A 23,739-nucleotide genomic window follows, 5' to 3' on the forward strand; every position below is an offset into this window, starting at 1 on the left:
GCCATCGCCTCGCTGTTCCGATGTCTGACGATCCGAGGACCCATGCCGACCACTGGGCTGCCTGGCCTGCCCATGCACCGTCGTCCGCTCAAGAAGACCTCAACTCCGCGCTCCAAGCAGCCCGCGTGGCACCCAACACCCGCGGGCGCGGGCAGCGCGGGCCGGCGCCCACCACCCTCGCGCCGCGGCGCACGCGCGCAGCCGCGCGATCCTCAGGTTATGCTGCGACAACGGCACCACACACCCGACGGGAGCAGGCGAACATGCGAGCTGCGCTCATCGTGGCGCGGGAGTTGCTGCGGTGCAGGTTGGCGGAGAGCGGCCACGATGCACTGCTGGAACGAGTCGCTGAACTGCTGGACGCCGCCTGCAAGGGTACGCCGCCCTTCTGCTCCTTGGCCACACCCCAGGTTGTGGCAGAAGCGCGCGCGAGGCCCCGACAATCCCGCGTGCCCCCTAGGGCGTCAGGGATATCCGACAACACCAAACAGGCCCTGCCACAGGCCGTCCTGCCACTACCGCGCCACCGCTAGGAGGGACAAGTGCTGGCGGCCCGCCGCGAGGACGCGCCAGGATGCCACCCAGCGGCCACCAAGGCCAAACGCCGCGACTGATGGCTCAAGGCATGGGACACCTGGGTGGCGATCCCGGTGAGGTGGTCGCGGACGCCTACGTGCCCCGCATGGTGAACCTGGAGTACCTGTCGGGGGAAGGCCCCGATCTGTTCCCCGGACCAGGATGGGCCGCTGCAGAGCCCGAGGCGTGGGCCTTCCATGGGCCGTCCGGAGGCTGCGCCGACCCCTTCAGCGACGACGACGTCGGGGTACAACCGATGTCTCAGGAGCAAGTTTACACTAACCCTGAACTGCAGGAGAACCATGCTGCAGCTGCAGTCAGAGACCCCAGGGCAGTGGCCCTGCCCACGGCAGGAGTGGTGCTCTGGGGGCTACGCGGGAGAGGCCCGAAGCCAGGCCCTCCCCCGCGCCACACAGAGCAAGGTGCAGCACAGAGGTAGGTCCTTTGCCGGGGGAAGCGCTGGCGATCCTCCCCCCGGCAGAGGGCCTGTGGTCTCCGAGGGTGCCGCCAACGTCCTCTTTGCCCCTTGGTCTCTTCCTGGTTTTCGGACGCCCCAACGGTGGTCGAGGGTGGGGCAGGGCGGGGCCCTCGCCTGGCGATATGAAGTAAGGCTCGCGCCTGTGAAGATCTCCACTCGTGACACTCTCACGTAATAATGAGTGGGGCTATACACGCCCCGGAGTCTCTGGAGTGCCGCCCTCGGGCCTCGGGGGCTCCCGCCCACGTCCTAGTGGAAGCACCATGCTCCGCGCCGGTCGTCGACACTGTCCCCCAATGACTATGCTCACAGCCAATGAAAGCACTTAGCATCGCGCTGGTGGGAAGACAAGAAGACTAGCTAGGTGCCGGACGCGGCCGTTTGCTTTCATCCCCTTTTCTGTAGCTCGATTTGCCGCCTTTTTTGAGTTGAACTTGGAATCTCATTTTCGTTGTCAAGTATGGGGGGAGTCTTCTTCGTTCGAATGGATTTCTTGCGTTTTGGTTGCATGCTTTATTTCGAGGCTTGCGCCTGCTACCCTTTCCCTTGCGAGTACCCCGCGAGCGGGGGCTGGGCGTGGTATGTGCACGTCGACCGCGCTCAGGCGAGCCCGGGTGGCGGCGACCCTACCCAGGGCCAAGAAGGTAATCGCCGCAGAACCACCGCACGCAAACCCTGCCATAGTCTGGCATTCGCTCCTCGCGAGGCCTTCTTAGGCGGACCAGCAGGCTCCTCGGGGAATCTAAACCTTGTGAGCCCTTCTCAGGAGCAAGGCACGTCGGCAACCACAAAACTAGTTCAAGGCCGGCTGGCACCAGGTAAATCGCAGCTGCAGAGCCTGCTGACGGGTTCGTGAGCCTGCAAAAGTGCGTTCAAGTCTAGCCTAAAAATTAGAACAGTAATTTGCTTACACGAGGGGCTCCCCCTCCAAAATGCTCTTACGCCTTGAGAGGCCGTGTCCAAGTCTTTACATGCAGGTCCAAGCAAGGGAGCGCGGGCTCAATTGGACATGTCGCTCGCAGCATCGTCCTGGTCGCTCTCGTAAGCGCCGCTGGCGCTGTTGCTGGCGTCGTCTTCACCGTCATCAACCGCGCCATCTTCATCCGCCGCAACCACCACCGCGTCATCCTCGGTGGCGAAGGCCCTGACCAGAGCGTCCACGTTATCGTCCACCCATCGCGCCAGGTTGTCCCGGATAGCCCCAGGCACTGGGGCGATGGCGGCATCAAAGTTGAAGTGGGGGTCGATGTTCTGGAGATGGCGAAAGACGCGGGAGAACGCGCGCCTGAGGAGACCTCGGCTCCTTTCCTGAAAGTGCAACTATCCCTGGGTGGTTTTGGTAATTCCTAATAACATATAGCTCATTGAGCTAATGATATCTCAAGATAAATATTTCAGGAAGGCTCAATGATTGACATGGCATGGATGAGAAATGTGGACCCCTCAAAATGCTAAGGACACATATTGGCTCAAGCTCAAGACTCTACATTTTACTTTTAGTGATCCAAGATCACATTGAGTCCATAGGAAAAGCCAATACTATTAAAAGGGGATGAGGTGTTGCTTAATAGGTTACTTGCTCAAAATGCTTAGTGATATGCTCCAAAACCCTCAACTACCTTCTCATATCCACATATGTCCCGAACGAAAAGTCAAACTCGGCCCCACCGAAACTTTCTATCTAGCGCCACCGAGTTCCGTTGACATAGCCACTACCACAAAACCCTAGTCACTTCGGTCTTACCGATAGGGATCTCAGTCTCACCGAGATGGGATTGCAAACTCTTTGTTTCCCTTGGTAACATTTCGGTCCAACCGAGATGAGCAATTGGTCCCACCGAGTTTGCAATGCAAACTCTCTGTTTCCCTTTCGTAACGTTTCGGTCTCACCGAGATGAGCGAATCGGTCCCACCGAGTTTGCCTGACCAACTCTCTGGTTAGCTTATTACCAAAATCGGTCCCACCGAGTTTGTGTAATCAGTCTCACTGAGATTACGTTATGCCCTAACCCTAATGAAATCGGTCCCACCGAGTTGACATGTCGGTCCCACCAAAAAGCCTAACGTTCACATTTTTGAACTAAATCGGTCTGACCGAGTTTCATGATTTGGTCCGACCGAGTTTGGTGATTTGTGTGTAACGGCTAGATTTTGTGTGGAGGCTATATATACCCCTCCACCCACTCTTCATTCGTGGAGAGAGCCATTAGAACATGCCTACACTTCCATCATACATTTTCTGAGAGAGAACCACCTACTCACGTGTTGAGGTCAAGATATTCCATTCCAACCATATGAATCTTGATCTCTAGCCTTCTCCAAGTTGCTTTCCACTCAAATCATCTTTCCACCAAATCCAAATCTGTGAGAGAGAGTTGAGTGTTGGGGAGACTATCATTTGAAGCACAAGAGCAAGGAGTTCGTCATCAACACACCATCTATTCCCTTTTGGAGAGTGGTGTCTCCTAGATTGGTTAGGTGTCACTTGGGAGCCTCCGTCAAGATTGTGGAGTTGAACCAAGGAGTTTGTACGGGCAAGGAGATCGCCTACTTCGTGAAGATCTACCCTAGTGAGGCAAGTCCTTCGTGGGCGATGGCCATGGTGGGATAGACAAGGTTGCTTCTTCGTGGACCCTTCATGGGTGGAGCCCTCTGTGGACTCGCGCAACCATTACCCTTCGTGGGTTGAAGTCTCCATCAACGTGGATGTACGATAGCACCACCTATCAGAACCACACCAAAAATCTCCGTGTCTACATTGCGTTTGCTCCCTCCAAACTCCTCCCTTTACCTTCATGTGCAATGTTTTACATTCCGCCGCTATACTCTTAGACTTGCATGTGTTGGTTGTTTGCTTGACTAGTGCTAAGTTGCTAAAATCCGCCAAGACTTAAAATTGGTAAAAGGCTAGATTTTTATTTGGTCAAGTAGTCTAATGACCCCCCTCTAGACATACTTTCGATCCTACAAGTGGTATCAGAGCCAGGTTTCCATTTGCCTTGATTTCCATAGCTTTTGGTGATCATAGCCTTGGTTTCACAACCTAGGAGAGTATGGCGTCTAGCGAGGGAAATTACCACCGTAGAGGTCCTTACTTTGATGGTACTAATTTTGCTAGTTGGAAGCATAAGATGAAAATGCATATTCTTGGACATAACCCCGCCGTTTGGGCTATTGTGTGTATTGGCTTGCAAGGTGAATTCTTTGATGGGAGAGAAACGAACCGTGAAGCTACCGCGGAAGAGTTGAAGATGCTGCAATACAATGCTCAAGCATGTGACATTCTCTTCAACGGATTGTGCCCCGAAGAATTCAACAAAATCAGCCGTCTTGAGAATGCAAAGGAAATTTGGGATACTTTGATTGATATGCACGAGGGTACCGACTCCGTCAAGGAATCCAAATTGGATGTGCTTCAAAGTCAACTTGACAAGTTCAAAATGAAGGATGGTGAAGGTGTCGCTGAAATGTACTCTAGGCTTGCTCTCATCACAAATGAGATTGCCGGCTTAGGAAGTGAAGAGATGACCGATAGATTCATCATCAAGAAGATCCTAAGAGCCTTGGATGGAAAATATGACACCGTGTGCACATTGATCCAAATGATGCCCAATTACAAAGATCTCAAGCCAACGGAAGTCATTGGAAGAATTGTTGCTCATGAGATGTCACTTAAGGATAAGGAAGAGCTCCACAACAAATCAAGTGGTGCTTACAAAGCCTCATGTGAAGCTCCCACATCATCAAGTGAGAAACAAGCCTTCAATGAAAAATTGAGCCTAATGGTGAAGGACTTCAACAAGTTCTACAAGAGTAGAAGCAAGGAGAGATGTTCCAAGTCAAGGTCCTACAATGACAAAAGATCTTCAAGTCGTGAACGAAATTGCTACAATTGTGGAACATCCGGACATTACTCAAATGAGTGTATGGCTCCCTACAAAAAAAGAGAAGATTCTACCAAAAGAAGAAGTAGAAGAGAAGAGTCTCCACCAAGAGAGAGAAGGAGTAGAGATGATCGTTATGAACATAGAACCTCTCAGAGAAGCAAGAATTCAGAAAGGAAGGACAAATCATCAAAGAGCTACACAAAACAAAGACATCAAGCTCACGTTGGTGAATGGGTATCCGGCTCCGACTCTGACCATCACTTCGAAAGAAGTTATCACTCCGACTCTGTCGGATCACGGGTTCCTGCAAAACCCTCAAGGTTCGAACACTGGGGTGCGCACGAAGATCTCCCCCTACCGATCCACGTCCTAGCTTCGCTAAGATCTCAAGGGCTAACTCAACGAACTCGCAACACAAGGGACACAAGATTTATACTGGTTCGGGCCACCATTGTGGTGTAATACCCTACTCCAGTGTGGTGGTGGATTGCCTCTTGGGCTGAGGATGAACAATACAGGGGAAGAACAGCCTCCTGAGGTTGAGGTGTTCTTGTGCTCGGTGTGTGGCTAAGGATCAGCTAAAGATCAGATGCCCCTACTGTGGTGGCTAGTCCTATTTATATAGGCCCTGGTCCTCTCCCCAAATATTGAGCGGGAAGGGAGCCAACAACGGCCAATTTGAAAGGGGACAGCTAGTACAGCTTATCCTGACAAAAGCAGTCTTCGCCTGCAAAAGGCTCTGGTGGTGACGCCTGCCTTGGGCTCCATGGTGACGTCCATCTTGCCGTCCTGCTGGTCTTGGTCTCGTTGCACTGATATGGAAACCTTTGCTTGACGCCTCGGTACTCCGCGCCTGCGCTTGCCTCCTTAACTCCAAAGAGGAAACAAGCATACTGTGCGCGCTGGCGCCCGCCTGGCGCCTGCCTGGCCTCGATCGTCATGGCTCACGTCACGAGAACCTCACGAGGTTTGCCTTGCCTTGATCTCTCCGCCCCTCGCGAGCCAACCTGGTGAGGATGCTCCCGAGGGGGTCTTGCATCATCCGCCTCGCGAGGCTGGGCCCCTCGCGAGGGTCTTGAGTACTTGTTGGTGAAGATGGGCCGTAGGGGCCCGCTCGCAGAGCCACGCAGTGGGCAGCAGGCAGGCAAGTCTGGGGACCCCCGTTCCCAGGACGCCGTCAGTAGGCCCCGGGCCCAAGGCGCGCTCGGGCTTGGCTTCGAGGCGAAGCCAAAGATCAAGTGCGGAGTGCCCCGAACCCCAATAGCTTGTGGCCTTGGTCGACGCGTGGCGGTTGATTGGACGTGGGCGCCTCCGCTTCCCGGCGCTGCCTTGAAATCTGCCTAGCTATGCGGCCACCGCAACCTACACAGTTATTCTTCCATCGCCCGCGCCATACTTCCCCAATTCCTTTGCTTCCCCGGGACTCCGCTCCTCTTTCCAATCTGACCTGAGCTACGCTCACTCCATCGCCATGGCGCCAAAACAAGCGGATAAGGGGAAGAAACCTCTGTCCTTGGCCAGTGCGCCTCCGGCCGTCGAGCCCGCAGTTGGTCGATCACTGGTGCTCAACAATGAGGCCATGGGCAAGGTGCGTCCCATGCTCGCCTCCAGTTTCAATGAGTGGGGAAAGACGGTGGCTTGGCCTGCGTCTCGAGGTCATATTGACAGGGCAGTCACCGAGGTTCCACTCTTCATCGATGCTCTCTGGGCTGGCCTAGTTCCCCCTTTTTCCGCCTTCTTCAACGCAGTGCTCGAACATTACCAGATCCACATGCTGCATCTCGACCCCCAATCCATGACCCTTCTTGTCGTCTTCGCCTTTGTTTGTGAGGCCATGGTGGGCATTGCCCCTTCCGTGGCCCTTCTCTGCCACTTCTTCTCGTTGCATCTGATTGATCCCCGACAGAGCTTGGGATGCGTGAGCTTCCACGCCGTGGCTGAGACGGCCGACTCGGGGATCGATTTTGACCTTCCGCCGTCCGCGGGCAGATTTCGGACGCGCTGGGTGTATGTAGACGTAGGGGTGCTTAGCCCCCTGCTCTCGCCTCCATCGTCGCCCGCCGTCTCCAACTCCGGCTGGGGCCATGAGAAGCTCGCGAGCCCTTGCCTTGTCCCTGTCTGGCTCAGGCTAAAGAAGCTGAAAGACCTTGGTGTGACTGCGCCTATGGTGGTGAAGGAGTTCGTCAAGCGCCGAGTCGCTCTGCTTCAGCGCCATTCTCGACCGATGTGGGCCTTGCTCAACAGCAAGGACCATACGAGGCTTCAGGAGTCCGGGCTCCCTTTTGAGATGCGGCAAATGGTGCTTGAGGTCCTGACGGGCATTCCTTTGCCAGACGACATGCCTGGAAGGAGATGTCTGTTGTACCGCTGCTCGAACAAGGCGGAACTTGTGGAGCACATGCCTTCTTTTGATGAGTGGGGGCTGCGCCCGGACGGTCTGGTGGGGCCCCGCGAGAACCCTGTCAACGCGATTCCCATCTTTGCTGCTGGCGTGGAGCTCGCCTCGAGTGTGGTGGCAGGGGGCGAGCACCGTCAGAGACTGGTGGCCCGAGCGCCGAGGTGCTGATGCCGCCAGGGGCCCCCGGGGCGTCGTCCTCAGGAACTCATGATTCTTCCCCTAGGGCGTCAGTTCCAGAGGCGACGTGGTACGCGGCTCCCAGGGCCGAAGCTCTTGAGACCTCGGGAGGTCGCTGCGAGACGGTGCCCGATTGCTCTCCTCAGCTCGGCGCCCCTGAAGCTATCCCTTTGAGTGCTTCTCTGGTTGCGCCCCGTGCCGACGCCACGTCCAGCACTTCGGTCGGCTTTGTGTGGACTTCGAGGAGCTCCGCAAGAGGAAGGGATCCCTGAGCGGCAGCAGTGGTATCTTCGGGCCGTTGAAGTGGAGGAAGTACATCGCCGTCGACGAGTAAGTACTGCACCTTTGTGGTTTCTTGAGTGCTGCTTTCCTTCCTGACGGTGTTCCTTCGGGGTCCCTTCCGTCAAAGCCGCTGCATCTCCTGAGGAGCAGCCTCCTCTCTCCTCGACTCCCCCACTGGCCTTGAACGCCTCGAGCCTGCATGCCGTTCCTGATGCGGGGTCGGTTGGAGAGGCGCGCTCGCCTCCATGGCGCCTTGAGCCCGCGCCTCGTCGCCCCTCCTTCGTAGCCTTGCTTGGAGCTCGGCGAGCGTGCCTAGGACCCCTCCTCTGGTCATGGACGGTGGCTGGTTGGCTTAGGTCTTTGGCTCCTCTTCAAGCAGCGGGCCCCGGCTAGTTCGGGCCCCTCACGAGGCCTGGCTGGTGCCTGGGGCAGCGCCAGCCCCCATCCCCCTGCTGAGAGGGGGTGCGCCGCTTCAGGCCTCACCTGCAGCCCCCGTGGTGGAGGACGAGATGGGCCGTGCACTTGAGTTTGAGCACGAACGGAGCGTCATTTGCCACGAGCTCTTCCAAGAGGTGATGGGCGCGATGAACCGGCTTGGTGGGGAACTCGCGGATGTCGACGCGCGCCTCAAGGCTGAGGGTCTTCGGCTGGCGGAGGAACAGCATAAACTGAAGGTGGCTATCAACCTTGGCCGCCATCAGCGCGATCTTGACAACATGAAGGCCGAGGCGTCTCTTGAGGTCTATCGTGAGGCTTGCTCCCGAGCTTTGGAGGAGGCTCGCGAGGCTGACCGCCGTCGCGAGGCTGCGGAGAAGCGCGCGTGGGAGCTCCAGGCCTGGAGTGGGTCCCTGGAGCAGCAGGTGGAGGCGCGCAAAGCCGCCCTTGCGTCGGGGGACGCCCGCCAAAGAAGAAGAGATCCAGAGGCGTGAGGAGGTGTTGGCACTGGAAGCCGTGGAGCATAGCCTCGAGCTTGAGCTATTGGAGACGAGGGAGCGTCAAGTTGCCCAAGCGGAAGATGCCGTTGGTGCTCGCGAGGTCAAGGCCCAGGAGGAGGACGATCGCTGGGTGGCCGAGGTTCGCGCGGGTCTTGAGGGTAGGCATGACCTGAAGTTGAAGCTTGCGGAGACGGAGGCTGCGGGTAGGGCCGCTGCCCTTAGGCCCAGGCTAGCTGAGGTGGAGAGGCGCGAGGAGGCCACGACAGCCGCCCTGGTCACGGCGCAGGAGGAAGTGGCCTCTGCCCGCGCCGCGTTGCTCTCCTTCCAGAAGTGAGTTGCTGACGCCGAGTCCGTTGCGCGGCAGAACAGGGAGGAAGTGCTTCAGCAGCGGACGCTGGAGCGTGAGCACGCCCCATGCTTCAGGACCTCAGGGTCAGGGCCAACGCGGCGCTGGGCCACGTCTGCGACGAGAATGCTCCGCATCCCCACTGGAATGACTAGGCCAGTCACCTTCGCTTCTTCTCCGACGGGGTGACGCGTCTGGAAGCTCGATCCGATAGAGCTCGCCAGCTTGTGGAAGAGAGGAGCCGTGGCCTGCTCGGGCGCGCGTTCTCCCGCGTCTTCAGCCATCTTCAGAACACTTACCCCGACTTCGACTTCAACGCTGCCATTGCCCCCGTACCTGCGGCCATCCGGGGCGCCCTGGCGCAGTGGGTGGAGGACAACATGGATGCGCTGGTCAGGGCCTTCGCTTCTGAGGACGACGCGGTGGTAGTCGCGGCAGACGAAGGCGACGTGGTTGACGATGGCGATGTCGGGGCCGGCGAAGGTGGAGGCGACGCCAGCGATGGTGACAGCGACGCCAGCGGTGCGTCTGAAGATGATCTGGGGGACGCGGCGAGCGACATATCCAGCTGATCCCATGTTCCCCTGTTGTTTTACCCTGTATGCAAAAACTTGGTCGTGGCCCCTAAAGATTGTAAGAGCATTTTGAGAGGGGGAGCCCCTCATGTAAACAAATCACAGTTTTTATTCTTCTATGCCAAGCTGAGTGTGCGCCTTTGTGAATCCATGAGGTCTGGTGGCAAGTTTGCTATTGCGGCTTACCTTAGCCGAGGCAAGCCCCGGACTGGATCGTGAGGTTGTGAGCTCCCGAGGAACTCCTGAAGGGTCTGCCGATTCGCCCGAGAGGGCCTCGCAAGAATCAGGTGCCGACCGTGGTATCGCCACGCGCGGTGTGTATGCTGCGCCCAGCCCCGCTTGCGAGGGGCCCGCGAGGGGGAGGTAGCGAGCGCGAGCTTCGGAATAAGGCAAGAACCAGATAACAAGAAATCGCACAAACGAAAAAAGGCACCCCCCGAGCGCATCAATGAAAATTCAACTTCAACTTAAATCCAAATCCAGAAGGCAAGGCTACAGAAAAGGGATCCAAAGCAAATGGCCGCGTCCGGCACCTAGTCTAGTCTTCTTGTCTTTGAGTCTTCTCACCAGCGCGGAGCTAAGTGCTGCCACTAGGAAATGGGAGGGAGCCCCCGAGGCCCGAGGGCGGCACTCCTGAGGCTCCGGGGCGTGTACATCCCCACTCGTTATTACACGAGAGTGTCACGGGCGGTGATCTTCATAGGCGTGAGCCTTACTTCATATCGCCAGATGAGGGCCCCGCCTTGTGCCACCCTCGACCACCATTGGGGGCAACCGGAAACCTGGACGACACCAAGGGGCAAAGGGGACGCCAGCGGCGCCCTCGGCGACCACGAGTCCTCTGCCGGGGGTAGGCTTTCCAGCACCTCCCCGGCAGAGGGCCTACCTCCGGGGGATGCCTTGCTCCGTGCGGCGCGAGGAGGGGTCTGGCTCCCGACCCCTCTCCTGCAGCCCCAGTGCACTCCCCCTAGCAGAAGGGAGGCCGTTGAGCTGGGGCTGCCAGCCGCTGTGGTGACCTGATCCTCTTGCGCACCATGGTTAGCGTAAGCCTGCTCCTGAGGAATTAGTGGTACCCTGTAGTCGTTCTCGCCGGCGCGGTAGGTGAGGCTTCCGGATGGCTCCCGAAAGGTGCCGGCTTCTAGCGCCTCCTCCTCCCAGCCCGACTCGAGGAACGAGCCGGGGTCGTCTTCCAGCATGTACTCCTTGTCCACCATGCGGGGCACGTAGGCCTCCAGGGTCGCCGCCTTGAAGACCTCGCGATAGTGCCCCACGCTCCATGTCGCTCGTCCTAGCGTGCCGCCTTGAGGATGGTAGGGTTGCATCCCGCCCGGACCGTAGGTGGCGGCGCTCGCGCCCGCGCCCAGCGGAGGTGGCGCGGGCGCGAGCGGGCGTACAACTCCGTTGGTTGCGCCGATGTCGATGAAGCCTGGTGGTGCGCCTGTGGGCACGCGGGCGCGGCATGGTCCACCATGCGACCCAGCCGCAGCTTGTGGCATGAGCGGAGTACAGAAGGGTGGCGCTCCTGAAGCCGCGGCGTCCAAGAGCTCGGCGACGCGCTCGAGCAAGGCATCTCGACCGCTCTCCATTAACCGGCATCGCAACAGCTCTCGAGCCACTGTGAGCGCGGCCCTCATGTTCGCCTGCTCCCGCCGCGTGTGCGGCGCCATGGCGGCAGCGTGGCTTGAGGCCCTCGCGGTCGCTCGCACTTGTCGTGGGGTAAGAGTAGAGGGTGAGTGACCGTGCCGCCCGCCCCCCGCGGTGTTTGGCGGCGCGCGTGCCGCCTGAGGCGCGGGGTTGAGGTCTTCTTGGGCAGACGGCACCGCCCGGGTCGGCCAGGTGTCCAGCGGTCGGTATTGGCTCTCGAGTCACCGGACATTGGAGCCGCGGAGCGCCGAAGGATCAACGAGCGCATCGGCTGGTGGAAGAAGAGCTCCGGCGCACCCCCTACCTGGCGCGCCAAATGTCGGATCACGGGTTCCGGCAAAACCCTCAAGGTTCGAACACTGGGGTGCGCACGAAGATCTCCCCCTACCAATCCACGTCCTAGCTTCGCTAAGATCTCAAGGGCTAACTCAACGAACTCGCAACACAAGGGACACAAGATTAATACTGGTTCGGGCCACCGTTGTGGTGTAATACCCTACTCCAATGTGGTGGTGGTGCATTGCCTCTTGGGCTGAGGATGAACAATACAGGGGGAAGAACAGCCTCCTGAGGTTGAGGTGTTCTTGTACTCGGTGTGTGGCTAAGGATCAGCTAAAGATCAGATGCTCCTACTGTGGTGGCTAGTCCTATTTATATAGGCCCTGGTCCTCTCCCCAAATATTGAGCGGGAAGGGAGCCAACAACGGTCAATTTGAAAGGGGACAGCTAGTACAGCTTATCCTGACAAAAGCAGTCTTCGCCTGCAAAAGGCTCTGGTGGTGACGCCTGCCTTGGGCTCCATGGTGACCTCCGTCTTGCCGTCCTACTAGTCTTGGTCTCGTTGCACTGATATGGAAACCTTTGCTTGATGCCTCGGTACTCCGCGCCTGCGCTTGCCTCCTTAGCACCAAAGAGGAAACAGGTACACTGTGCGCGCTGGCACCCGCTTGGCACCCGCGTGGCCTCGATCGTCATGGCTCACGTCACGAGAACCTCGCGAGGTTTGCCTTGCCTTGATCTCTCCGCCCCTCGTGAGCCAACCTGGTGAGGATGCTCCCAAGGAGGTCTTGCATCGTCCGACTCGCGAGGCTTGGCCCCTCGCGAGGGTCTTGAGTACTTGTTGGTGAAGATGGGCCGTACGGGCCCGCTCGCAGAGCCACGCCGTGGGCCGCAGGCAAGCAAGTCTGGGGACCCCCGTTCCCAGGATGCCGTCAGACTCCAAATATACTCAAGATGAAGGTGTTGCCGGTCTAGCACTTGTGTCAACCAACTCCTACGACATATTTGACTCACCAAATGAAGGAATTGGAAGATGCTTCATGGCTAAAGGCCCAAAGGTATCACACCCCGAGTATGTTGATTTCAATAGTGATGAAGATGATTTGCTAGGAGATGATGATTTACTTGTTGATAACTCTAGTTATGAAAACTATGATGAATTTGCTATTAATCATGGTAATCAAGATAAATCGAATGACGATGATAAGAAGGAGATTGAGCGTCTAACTAAAGAACTAAACACTCTTAAGTTAGCTCATGAAACTACCTTGGAAGATCATCGAGAACTTTTAAAGACTCATGAGAAGCTACGCTTTGAAAAGCTCAACCTTGACCAAGAGCATGAGTTCTTAAAATCAATCAATGATGACCTTCCTAAGAAAAGTTCTTCTTACATTGCCAAGCGTTTACTCTTGTCTACTTACATGCCACAAGTAAAATCTACCAACAAGAGTAAGAAAGATTCTTCATCTAGTAGTAACAATAATCATGCTAAATCCAATGTTGTTGCTTCTAGTAGTTCTCTTGATTCCACTAATGATTCTCTTAGCCAATTTACACTTGAGCAAGAAAATAGCTTATTGAAGGGAATTATAGAGAAAGGTGTTTACAAGACCCTTGCTGGAAGTAAGCAATTTGAGGAAATTGTATGCAAGCAAGGAAGACACCGGAAGAATCAAGGTGTTGGTTTTGAACGAAAGTTCAATGCCAATGGAGTTGAGTGGGAAGAAGATCAATACCCCAAGACGAAGTTTGTTCCCCAACAAGAGAAGTATGATCCTACTTCTTTCCAAGGAACACAAGCTCAAGATGATCTTCCACCACAAGACCACAAGCAAAAAGTCAAGGACAAGCTTCAAGGGGAGATTGATGCATTTGAAGAAGCTCCCAAGGCCTTGGTCAAGTGGGTTCCCAAGACTACATCAAGTTCTACTTCATCAAGTACGACTACAACTCCAAGGATTCCCATCAAGATGATGTGGATCCCGAACAAGAAGAACTAGAGAGTTCTTTAGGGTGACTCCGCCAACATACTTCACTCATATCTTTTGGCAATGACTTGTGCAAGCAACTTCCACATCTTGCACTAGTTCAAGGAGTCACAAACCCTCTTGTTGGTAAGACAAGGGACAAGGTAACCTAATGCTTTCATGGACATCATCTTATGTGAACATCACTCTATGTCTATGGATATCCTTGTTTGTTCCTTGTGGGACTAACCCGTGTAGGTATCGAAAGTGCAACTCACTCCAATGGACTGCTCCGAACGATCTACATCAACATTGAGCACCCACATCTTCAACACCTACATGAAGTCATCATCAACAAAACCCAAGGTTAGTTCATCCCTCTTAGGGGGGATATCACATCTAGGGGGAGCTTTACTCTAATCAATTGAGCTAAAGCAACTCTAATGATGTGAACACAACAATTCTTTATGTAAAAGTGGTAACCCCACTTGTGCTTAAACGATGAGTATGACCTATGATCAAATGTTCTCATTTGACTCCTAAGTCAATATACTCATATATAGATGACCTAGTCATCCCCTATTGCTTGATAGATGCTAGAGTGTTTGTGCATGCTTTGTCACATATTTCATTTGCCATTTTATTGTGTGAGCATGTTGGTTGCATATTTTACTCATTCGAGGACATCCATTTGTTGTTTTGATTGTTTGGCCTTTTCTCTTTTGCCAAATGGATGGACAAGAATGCCTAAGAACTCCCTCTAGCTATCTATGCTTTTCTCGTCTCAAACTCTATTCATGCTACATCACAAAGTTTGATCAAGTCAGATTCGAACCACTCTGTGTGAGGAGCACTCGGAGTCCCCGATTCGTCATAGACTTAAACTTCCAAAACCTCTTTGTGCATTTCGGTATGACCGAGTCATCCACTTCGGTCACACCGAGTTCACTAAGTTGATCTAGGTTTTCTATCTCAGTGCAACCGATTTGAACTTTTCGGTCACATCGAGTTGCAGTAACCGCTTGCGATTCTGCATCTCGGTGCCACCGAGTTATTCCACTCGGTCACACTGACAGGGTCTGTCAGGACCCCGATCCTAAGTCACACCGATCTAGCATGTAACACATCATATCACTTTGCGGCCTCACACACGGTATTCCCACGGGTGCCACCTTACCTGGCTCGGGACCGTTTGCGCATTTTGGCTCACGTATATGATAGTGTCGCTAGCATCAACACGACAAAGAACCTGGGCCGACATGGCTAGTCGTGAACCCAAAGTGACACTAATCTTACAGGGACAGGCATACACGACCCAGCGATGAACGTGTCGGTCGTCAGCGAGTGAATCCGGGCTGTAGCAGCTGGGCTAACAGGAATCCGGAGAAAATCCGGGCTGTAGCAGGCTAACAGGACTCCGGTAGACACCGCGTGACATTTCCCCAAAGGGACAGACACAGGAACGAAGAAGCACACATGCCGGCCAGCCTAAGTGTTCCGGAGCAGTAGCAACCAACCATGGCTTAGTGGAAGCACTAGGAGACATTTCCCGGTAAGAGAGGCTACCAAGGATAAAAAACTAGGTTGTCGGATCCCACACATACCAAGCATTTCAAATCATACACACAATATGCTCGATATGTGCAAATACAACATGGCATCACAACAAAACTCTACAACTCAAAGTATTTATTCATTAGGCTCCGAGGAGCCAAGTATTACAAACATGGGTCTCATGACGCAACATACAGAGCATACAAGCAACAAGCGGAAGCATAAACATGTCTGAGTGCAGACAACTACAAATGAAAAAGGCTGAGAAGCCTGACTAACTACAAGACCCTCCCAAGGGTACAATATCGTAGCTGAGGTAACAAGCTAAACGTCGAAGTCCACGCGGAACTACTAGTGAGACTGAAGTCTCTCTGCAAAAACATAAATTAAGCAAACGTGAGTACAAATGTACCCAGCAAGACTTACATCAGAACTAGCTACATATGCATCAGTGTCAACAAAGGGGGGTGGTGGAGTTTAACTGCAGCAAGCCAGCTTTGACTCGGTGGCTATCCTGAACTACGACTGCAAGTAACTCTTTTGAGGTGGCGCACACGAGTCCACATATTCACCATATCAATACACCACTATGGATCCGCTCCCGTCTCCCTACGAGAACGCCATCCATGGAACTCACGCTTATCTTGCGCATTTTAGAGTATCCACTTTCACTTGTCTATGAACTGTACAGGCGACCCAGAAGTCATTTACCGTGGACGCGGCTATTCGAATAGATCATTTATAAGCCTGCAGGGGTGTACTTCTTCACACACACTCTCGCCACTTACCGCCATGTACACGTCATGTATCTCGGCAACCTTCAAGCGGAAGCCTGGCGAGGGTGTCAGCCACAACCTGACTAACCACGCAAGTCTCTCGTCCAGGTTTATCGCTTATTCGGGTTCCATCCGCAAGGAGATCCGGCCGGGGTGTCGCTCACGGCCCCAAACGATGTGAGAAGGGTTCCCAAGCCCACCATCCGGGTGCCACTTGGTACACCGTGCCACTGTGCCTAGTCTGTCCCAAGCCCACCTGTACCGGGTGCCACTTGGTAGACCACTAGCACTACCTACAAACACCAGAAACTAGTTGCAACTCCTGGACAGAGATCAGGTTGATTAATAAGCCGAGAGGGGCCGAGTTACCAGAACCCAATGTGTGGTAGTAGCTATTCATGGATCACAAACACAGAACTCAGTTCCTGAGGACAGTTTCAATGAGACAACCCACCATGTACTCCTACATGGCCTCTCACTGCTACCTTTACCAAATCGTGTTGACACACTTAGCTCTCAATAGTAGGACATGTTCACCACATTCCAATTCATCCCCGATGAATCAGACCTGACTCAACTCTAAGCAATAGCAGGCATGACAAACAAACATGAATGAGTAGGCACATCAGGGCTCAAACAACTCCTACTCATGCTAGTGGGTTTCATCTATTTACTGTGGCAATGACAGGTCATGCAGAGGAAATGGGTTCAATTACCGCAGCATGTAACAGTTGAATCGTTGTTGTCCTAATGCAGTAAAAGAGAGCAGGAGTGAGAGAGTGGGATTGTATCAGAATGAACAAGGGGGTTTTGCTTGCCTGGCACTTCCGAAGATAGTATAGTTCTTCATCGGTGTCATCGATCTCATCGTCGGAACCACGTCTACTGAGAGGGGACAAATACCGGCAACAGAGAAGAAACACAATCAATGCAATGCAACAATATGATGCATGATCATGACATGTCAATATGATGTGATTTGAGCTAATGCAACTAGCAACAGGTTAAATGAATTTGGTTTGAAACCTAGGTTCAAATTCAAACTTCATATGTGAAGGTTTAAATGCCCTTTATATGATTTGGTCTAAACAGCAGCCATAAGTTGTTCTAACATGCACCAAGGTGGTACAGATGGATAGATTGGATTTTTCTGATCATTTTTCATACATAAATTATTTCATTTGGAGTTATGGTTGAATTTCTATGATTTTTAGAAGTTTAAGTCATTTTTTGGAATTTCCTGGATTATTTTAGATCCAGAAAATGTTAACTGCGTCAGCATAACGACAACACGACGTCAGCAGGTCAATAGCGCCAGCCAGGTCAAACCTGACGGCTGGGTCCCGCACGTCAGTGTAACAGCGTCAGCAACAGAGGCTGACCTGTGGGGCTAGGTCAACGCTGAGGTGGCAAGGTCAAACTGACCTGTGGGGCCACGGGCATTAGCTTAATTTAAACAGGGAATAACCCTATGGCTAATTAAGAGGTGGGGCCCATCTATCAATGACCCTTGGGGTTACACTAATTGGTGGTTAGCGCTAATTAAGCCTGCGCCACGTCATCTAATACGGCGACTAACCGCCGACGGTAAGCAGACGCGGCGGCGTTCCTCGTGCGGCCATCTCCGACGTCGGTTGGACGCGCGGCTGGGCGCGCTAGAAAGCCCGCGATGCGGCGCATCTAGTGGTGGTCGTGGTGTGTGCTGGGGCAGCGTGTAGCGGCGGTGGCGGCGAGCCGGGCGGCGGCCCGAGTACGGGCGCATGCGGGCATGGGGCTACGATGCGCTAGGGGGCCAACTAGTGGCTGCTTTGGCCTCCTGGAGGCACCAGGAGCACGTTTAGGTGCACGGCCGCGAGCGGTTCGAGCTCAGCCCACGGCGGTGATGAGGTATGGAGGCGGCAAGCTTCGGAGCTCATGGAGATGGCGGCTACAGCACGGTCGTGAGTAGGGGAGGAGGGGGAAAAGATGCGGGGGGGGAGGCTCACAGAGAACACGCAGGGATGGTCAGTGGGCTCTGGGGCGTCCTCGACGGCGCGAATCGACCGGTGATGTACGACGGCTTTGCGCGGTGAAGACGGGTCGATGGCATCGCTGCGGTTCGTACGAGCTTGTGTGCTTCGACTTGGAGGAGCATCGGGTCGTCTCAGAGCTCGTGGACATGGAGGAGGGGTGAGGAAGGGCCGGTGGCCACGGTGAATGATGAAGGTGGCGACAGCGCGTTCGGGTCTGCTCGGGAGAGGGGGCTAGAGGCCGAGGGAGAGATCAGAGAGCGAGGGGAAAGTGAGAAGGGGCATCGGGTGTCTCCAGATGCGGATCGGGTCGAGGGAGGGCAAGCAGGAGGTGGACGGGGACGCACGCGCGTGCGCCACGCTTCCCCTCTGCCTATTGGCAGGAGGAAGAAGACGGCTCTGCCCTTGGTGGGCTCGGCCGGCCAGGTGGGCTGCCTATTGGGCCGTCCAGGTAAGCCGGGTAAGTCCCTTTTTTATGAATTTCTTTCTGTTTTGATTTAGTGTAGACACTAAATCACTACATTAAATTCTGAAAATTATTTTTGGAGCTTAACTGAGTTATTCCAGAGCTCCACAAGTAAGTTCAGAATATTTGTACCATTTAAAATATATATAGCATTTAAATGGCTCCAATTCAAATACTTTTGTGTTAATTCAAAAATCCATAAATGACCTAAAAATATATTCATCATTTTTGGCAGAGGTTTTCACCTTAACCAGAAATCATGAACTTTTCTTAGGGACATTTTGGGTTTATGAAAATATTTTTATTTTGATCCTAGTTGAATTCCATTTGATGCTAGGGTTTGAACATCCCCATTTCAAGTTTAAATGAAATTTAGACATGATGCAGCAACCAAGCTAGTCCAAGTGCATAGCAAGGCTAGGGATGTTACAACTCACCCCCACTAAACAAGAATCTCGTCCCGAGATTCAAGACATGAGGTAAGAAGACAGAGGTGACACAAAACTACACAATCTTCATGATCCAACTGTCCTCCTCAGAGATGTTGATTCATCGCATCATATTGATCTTGACGTCTTTGCCTTCGGGAACTTCATCCAACACGATGATGACAAAAAGAAACTCTACTGGAAACAATATTCTTGACATCGGGCAACTCAAGATCGACTCATGGAGTGAGACATAAGAACACCTCTTGAGTTGAGACTCAAAACACACATCGAGAGGGAAGGAAAGAAACAGATAGTGAAGGTTTAATTTGGTAGGCAAGAATTCCACGCTTAAGTAGGATGGTGCATGGTTTTCAAGGTAGTGAGGAGATAATTGCCATGATTCCATAACGGGACACCTCGGGGAAGGTGACTCGTAGAATTATTCCCTTAAGTGGCAAAAAGAATTAGTTTTGATACAGAGGTCATTGAAACTCTCTATACCAGGCTAGGGCAATTCACCAACAATCGTTCGCCGGAGTTCGAAGGAATGACATACCCGGACTAGAATGGATGATGTGAATTACCTTGTTGAAGGCAACGCAATGGATGATTTCTGCTTATCATCAGAGATGGATGGGACCCATGCTAGGACCACTTTGAAGATGATCCTGAACAGCAATTACTGAGAGTGGCAACCCATGGGAAATCGGCACAATGGCGGTGCAAGCTGGGGACAAAATGCAAATGTTGGGAATGTTACAACCATCATATCTGCCTGAGATTCAGATCTGGTTAGTGACAGAATGTTTCATACCCAACGTGCCTGAAAAGTAAGGTTTGCAACTCGAATTGACGAGAGAGATTCTCGGGAGATGAACTATGATAGCAAGCTCCAAAACATGAGCTGGTTCTGCTACACACATATGAACACGCTGTCCCAGACATGCATGACCACATAGCAGTCTTACAACAAAAATACTACCCAGTTCTGGTTGGGAACCATCATTGAGGTTAACAGAATCTTGTGCATGAACTAGTATTAGCACAACAAACTCCTTTTCCTTGAACAAATCAATCAGTGGCTTTGTGTGCTAGGGAATACGTATGGAATGAAGATGATCAGTCTATCAGACTATAGTATGCTTCGCACATGCATGACTGACTTGGGATGATTCCAGAGGAAACAAAAACAAGCTTTCTCAAATTCACGGTGGCAACTTACATCAGATACACGTGAATTAGAGGAAGTCACTTCTCTCATCCAAACATATACCTCATGGACGGGACACGAAGGCATTGTTTACAAAGTTTCCAACACTAGCTTAATGTTCAACAAAATCATGGAGAGGATAAGGATGTTGTCGATGGGCTCAACAACAATTCATCCAGGTTTCTATATAAATGGAATCCCACAACTATGTGAACAAGGAGACAGTATTGGTCAGACCCAAAAGATATAATAGTGCATGCTCGAGGAAACAACCACGAGTAAGACAACATTACGAACATCGTTGGTTCTGATTTGATTTGACTATAGCCCACACTCAAATCAAAGTTTCAACAAGACAATAAATCCAACAACTAAACATGAAGGTCAATTGATGAAGATTTCATCTTGCTTCAACACACACACCACAGATATCCCTTCGGAACGAACTAAGTTAGACAAGCTTTTATCTTCCAACTCTCCAAGTTGTTGTTTAGCTCGACCAACTAGCTGAGGGATATCCAACACAAATTCTTGGAGAAAGGGTGGTTTGCAAGAGACCATCTTGATCACGAGCTCAACATAACGGTCAGGGGACAACCTGGTGATACCTCTGAGAAGATATTCGAAGAATCACGAACCACCAATATGTTATTAAGCTCGGGAATAATCTTGTTTTCCAGGGCAAGACGATATGATCAAATAAGCGAGGGATTGGCACAATCCTAACTCATTGACCGAAGAGTGCAATAGAAATAAGGACTAGGTAGCATGATCAATCTTAGGATGATGATTCAATAACCAGCACACTAAGAATGAAACTATTGTCCATTAACTACCAAGCAACGAGGTTGCTAGGAGTATTGATTTCACACATCACGATTCATCTGTCGGCATTCCGATTACAACAACACGGGGACCGAGGAATGAACAATGATGGCAAGAATTATCACTGCGTCAAGAATTCATAAGAGATGGTGCAATTCCCATGACATTCTTGACATAAGATGGTAATACTCTAGGGTAGAATAGAACAAAATCTGGATGGCATTCTGATCTGCGGAATACAAATGCTTTGACCCAATCCTAGAAATGGATAAGGTACTGGAGTTTGTTTCTCCTAGTCATTCCGGAATAGAATGGCTTGACGGGCCACAAGAATAATAGGCATCGATAACATGAATGCACAACTACTCTTGACCAACAATTGATAGACTAAGGTCGGAATACAATTAAAGAGAGACAACTCAAAGGAACATATGGTTTCTGAGTTGCGGATGCATAGATTTAGTATGTCAAACAAGTTCAGCATATTTCTTCCAGATAATCCATGCAGAAAGGTAGGACTGGCAAATTCACAATGCAGAATGGAAAACTCATCAAGAGCACTCTTATTGTGATGTTTTGGTTCAGGAGAGCTTCTGCCATAAGTAGTTCATGGTATTTGGAAGAGGAAAATACCACAGACCTGAAAGATTATCGCAAAGGTTACTAATATCCTAAAGGAATTAGCAAACACTATCAACATGAAGTAAGTAGGGTGAATCTCGGGTTCAAAAACCCAGAAATAGAAGGCCTACTAACTAAATGGCATCACGGGATGCTTTTGAGAATGGTGGCTAGAATCATCACACCGGGAACACAAAATGTGGCTAGATTACTAGGTGATCCTCTAAGACACCTAGGTTCATAATAATAGCTCCAACATATATGTCGAGGCAACAGAGTATCTCAACTCATCGATTAGTGTGGTTAAACTGGCCCAAAGAAACATCGGGAACAGAAAGAAGGGATTTGCAAATGCATCAGACTAGTTAGAAACCTGGGATGACTCGGACAGCATAACGGCTGTAAATTCTCAAAAAGATTTAGGACATCCTGAAAAATGGGGGCATAACCACTTAACATCACAATATCAAGGTTCTGAGACCAACTGTTAACACACAAAAGTAGTAGGAACTGACTGAGACTTGAATCCATCAATTCTATAAGTCTACAGATTAGTAACACGTGATCCTGTTAGAAAGATGAGAAGGCCTACACTACAAGAAATATGTCAACTAGTGACCTTCTGTCAGTGACCTTGGAAGAATTGGTCATAGATCTACGACCATTTGAGACCAATTGGTCAAAAGCTGCTCGGGGGGCTCCAAACCCTCAACTATATCGACCATTTTGGCCATAAAGGTCGCAATTTCCTTACACGAAATGGTCATAAAGCAGACAACACTGATCCGCTGCCTTATTTCTAGCTGATCACGACCAACATAAATGGTCATAACCTTGTAAGTTGTGGTGGATTGCTATGACTGGGCGCCACCTCATCAGTTTTGCCTATGTGTCATGTCCATGTGTCAAATTTTGCCCTAGGTTGTGAAGCAACCTATATTTCTGTTAGTCCCAAAATTCCGAAAACATTCTCATAAATTCTTTGGGTCATATCTTCGTCAAATATGTCAAAAACCTTCCGCGCCTAGTTAAAATATAATTCAACAATATTCATTTTCCTATTCTATTCAGAACAGCACTTTGTGAAGGAAATGCTATTTTTATATTCTTGATTGCCCTAAAAATTTTTGGGCACTCTTTCCTATCCAAATCATTGCCTCATTACAAAATTCAGCTCCATTTGCCTAGTAAATGTTCCTCGGCAAATTTCCAAAGTTTTTGTTCAGCTAGAAGCTTTGTGAAGGAAGTACTAGCTATGCACATCCAAATGGCATGAAATTTATACAGTGCCTTCATATGGACAAATTATCACCCTCCTCCAAATTGCAGCTGAATCAAATTATCTATGTGAGCCCAGCTTCAATTTTCATTTTCTGTCCAGATTGGCACATTACAAAGCAAGTGCTATCTATACCACTCCTATTGCCCTCAAACTTTTTGGTACATCTTCCATACCCAAATCATTTCCACATGCCAATATTCAGCTCTATTTTCCTAGTAAATCTTCCTCGACAAATTTCCAAAGTTTCTATTCACCTAGAAGCTTTGTGAAGGAAGTACAAGATAGGAATATCGTAATGAGTTGAATTTTTGCCACATATTCTATATGCCAAAGTCATAGCTCTGCACAAAAGTTTAGCTCTATCTAACAATACATGTGAGCTCACCATCAAATCTTTGTTTCTGGTAATATTTTCAGTTTGTGAAGCAACTACATTTTATATTGCTTTATAATTACTGAAAATTTACCAGGACATTACCCTGACTATAGAAACCCCCTACACCAAATTTCAGCATAATCCAATCATCTATGCAAGCCCAGCTTCAATTTCTATTTTCTGTCCAAATTGGCACATTGCAAAGCAAGTGCTATCTAGACACCTCCTATTGTCCTCGAACTTTTTGTGCCATCTTACATATACAAATCATTGCCACATTCCAATATTCAGCTCCATTTGCCTATTAAATCTTCCTCAGCAAATTTCTAAAGTTTCTATCCAGAGAGAAGCTTTGTGAAGGAAGTACAAGCTAGGATTATCCAAATGGTATAAAAAATTTGCAGTGCTTTACTATGCCCAAATTATCATATTCCACAAAATTTCAGCTCAATCCACTTATCCATTTGAGCCCAACTTCAACATCCATATTTCTGCCCGATGTGGTACTTTGTAAAGCAAGTGCCATCCAAACTCCTTCATTTTAGCTGAAAATTTGTCATGACAGTCTCCCTAGTAGATGATCATCCTCAGCCAAAACTCAGGCCCATTGGCCTTGTGAATTTCCCGTACCGCTAATCAAAC

This window comes from Aegilops tauschii, chromosome 4 (genome assembly GCF_002575655.3).
Source record: "Aegilops tauschii subsp. strangulata cultivar AL8/78 chromosome 4, Aet v6.0, whole genome shotgun sequence".
NCBI classification, from domain to species: Eukaryota; Viridiplantae; Streptophyta; class Magnoliopsida; order Poales; family Poaceae; genus Aegilops; species Aegilops tauschii.